The sequence below is a fragment of the Rutidosis leptorrhynchoides genome, chromosome 10, assembly GCF_046630445.1.
Source record: "Rutidosis leptorrhynchoides isolate AG116_Rl617_1_P2 chromosome 10, CSIRO_AGI_Rlap_v1, whole genome shotgun sequence".
Taxonomy (NCBI): Eukaryota; Viridiplantae; Streptophyta; class Magnoliopsida; order Asterales; family Asteraceae; genus Rutidosis; species Rutidosis leptorrhynchoides.
This window is the reverse complement of record NC_092342.1, coordinates 24630747-24634016: the sequence shown is the minus strand read 5'-3', so window position 1 is coordinate 24634016 and position 3270 is coordinate 24630747. Positions and strand designations below refer to the sequence as shown.

The 3270-nt window shown below is 30.9% G+C and overlaps 2 non-coding genes across 2 annotated transcripts; one reads left to right on the top strand and one right to left on the bottom strand.

The window, feature by feature from the left end:
• Positions 1 to 561: 561 nt before the first annotated feature.
• On the top strand, positions 562 to 641 carry TRNAL-CAG (transfer RNA leucine (anticodon CAG)). Its single transcript has one exon. It is a non-coding gene; the product is annotated as a tRNA-Leu (tRNA).
• A 56-nt stretch (positions 642 to 697) lies between these two features.
• TRNAR-ACG (transfer RNA arginine (anticodon ACG)) lies at positions 698 to 770 on the bottom strand. The gene has a single exon. It is a non-coding gene; the product is annotated as a tRNA-Arg (tRNA).
• Positions 771 to 3270: the final 2500 nt, after the last annotated feature.

Sequence of the window (3270 nt, the reverse complement as noted above, 5' to 3'; positions counted from 1 at the left end):
TCGTTTGTGAATGTGAAAAACTCAATAATCGGGTAATGTACTACTAGCTTCTAATCAAGGAGCACGTAAATCTCAAAAACTGTACACTAATTGTGCACCATGTTTGGTTAATAAAATGCCCATGTAGACATTAACATTCACATGTTTATACACATGGGTATCATAGTAATTTTAACCTTTTTTTTTTTTTGCATCATGTTTAATTACTAAAATGTCTTGGTGAAACGGAGCCACACACCCCTCATTTTAAATAAATTTTGTGGATTTCAATAAGTTTTACCCGTTTTAAAGAAAGAATCTACACCGATATATATTTTTTCTTTTAATGTACATTGTTTTTCTTGGTTTATATTGATGTTTAAACGTGTTACTAAACGATACTTTCGTTCAAAAAAATTTAAAGATATTAGATTTAAAATCTGTCTAGCTTATGATACTTTTGATGAATTTATGATACACATACTTTGGATTTTCGAATCAACCTACAACTACAATAATTCGGAGCTGGAAATAGATTCACTTATATGATTAATTGATAATGATTAAAATATAAACAACTTCGTCAAGATGGCCGAGTGGTCTAAGGCGCCAGTTTCAGGTACTGGTCCGAAAGGGCGTGGGTTCGAACCCCACTCTTGACATTATATTTTTGTCTCTTTCTAAGAATCACTAGTCAAAACTCGAAGTAAAAAATAAACGACTCTGCTGGGGATCGAATCCAGAATCTCTGGTTTCGTAGACCAGCGCCTTATCCATTGGGCCACAGAGTCAATTGATACAAGAGTCTTGCTAGCTGTTATATCTATCTTAAATCTTTCTTTAGAACGTAACTTTTGTAAGGATACATGTTTTTTTAGCACAATACATTACGTATTACAAATTATCTCTAGTTATTAATTGAGTTGCTTACGAATACAACACAATCTAAAATGATGTTAAAGAAAGGTACTACATGTTTCGTTGTTTATGGTTGAATAATTGTTTAGGTCAAACAGTAGAGCATGTATTTGATAACGATTTGCAGATACAAAAATCATATGTCAACATGAATCAAAGCTATGTTTTTCTTTCTTGTCATCTTGTGGTGCGTTTAATCAACCTACAACTTCAAACTCCAACTCGAATGGAAGTAAAAATGAAGATACTGGTTGATTGCGAGTTGTCGGTTGCGAGTTGCAAGGCATGAGCGACTAGTGGCAATGCGGACTCGTGGTGGGAGTAAAGATCGTTGTCTGGGTAACAAGCAACTCGTAACATGCAACTAACCACTCACAAGTAGGCGCAACCAGGTGGTTTGTATACATGTGAGACATCTTTTATAATTCTATAATTTTGGTCAAAATTAAAGTACCTGTTTAGATAAATAAAAATTGCAAAACTGTCATATTCCCATTTACAAATATCTTTTTTAACAAATGACTTATGAAACAATAATCGTTACATCAACTTCTCTTGAACCTCACACCAATTCATTACTTTTTTTTTTTTTTTTTTTTTTTTTTTTTTGAAAGCCAAGAAATTTTATTATAAAAAAGAAATAAATACAAGGATCCCTACAACTGGATTACAGCAAATGCAAACTCATTAACAACTTACTAACTTAGAGGACAGACTCGGATGATTATAATTATAAGTATACAAGTATAAAACGGAAGGTCACGGGGAAGTGTGATTGCAGGAAAAAGCCATTTTCTCTTGAGCCCTACACTGACCGGGAACAACTTGAAAAGTCAAGCCGGAACAGAATACACATACAGTGCTAAAAATATAGCGACAAAGTAGGTGTAAAGTGCTCCACTTAGCCCCAATTCATTACTGCAATTTATTATACATGTTTATTTCATGTGTACTGCAATTAAACGACCTATCAATGTTCCCTATTAGACCCCTCAACTAATTTCAACAAATTAGGAAAATTGAAAAGATGGATTGCTACTTCAGTACCACTTTTAACACTTATTCAAAAAGATTAAATACTGTCATAAGGTGACATAAAACTAAACTTTTCCCATCACCTAATATATAAAATTTTAAAAGTTACTTTTTTAAATAAAAATAAATTAATAATTAATAAGATAATATTAAATATAAAAATTAAATTCTGTAACATCATACATACATCTCCTTAGAAAAATATAAATGTAATTACATTAACTATTTCGATCACGATAATTTGATGAAAGGTTCCAAATGTGTTCAGCATTTTTAAGTATACGGGAACACCTAGATCTCGTAATTATTTTTCCTTCCAAAGTTACACATCAGCTATTCCAACCATGATCGTTTACATACTGCACAACTGTTTTCTTTAGTTCTCATATGTTGTAAATTACACAATCGTACATTATTCTACATATCTTATTGGCGATTATGGTATTGATGGATTTTAAAAAAATTCACAATGACCTTGAAGTACATCAAATACTCATTTATCATCTTTTTCACAGCTTTTAAAAATTTCTTGAATTTCGGGACATTTAAACTTTAGTAAAGAAACTTTTATGGATAAATCCTTCAACAAGATATTATCCTTTATTAAATTGAACCATGCTCACATTATAAGTTAATGTAGGAGCTCTATCTTACCGTTAATTCTATTATAAATATATATTCTCTTGATCAATTCGGTCCTACAAATGAATAATTTATACTAATACATTTGAAAAAATAAATAACTTGCTATAATGAAAGTTAAGTAAACAAACACTTATGAACAAATTGAAAACTAGACATGTATCGGTTGAATTTTCTTATTTTTTTTATCACCGTGATAATTTGTCTAGTATTTATACTACATTACAAGAGTAAATGACAAACTAGCTTTAATAAAAGAGATATGGACAATCTCTTTTTTAAATACAAGATCTATAAGAGATATACACAATCTCTATATTAAATTAAATACAAGATCTATAATAGATATGCACAATCTCTACAAGATATATCTTGTGACAATAGAATCCATTTAATTAGATTGCACTAATATTTTAACACTCCCCCTTAGTGCAAACTCTCGATCAATAATCCCCAACGTTTCTCGAAATTCCATGAACTTGATTTTCATTAAAGCTTTAGTAAAGATGTCGGCTACTTGAGAAATTGTCCTTACGTTTGCTAGCTCGATCTCCCCACTAAGAACCTTTTCACGAATAAAATGATATCTCATTTCTATATGCTTAGTACGGGCATGAAACACGGGATTCGAAGCAAGTTTGATTGCACTTTCGTTGTCACATTTCAATTTGACAACATAATCTACTTTTTCAAGTA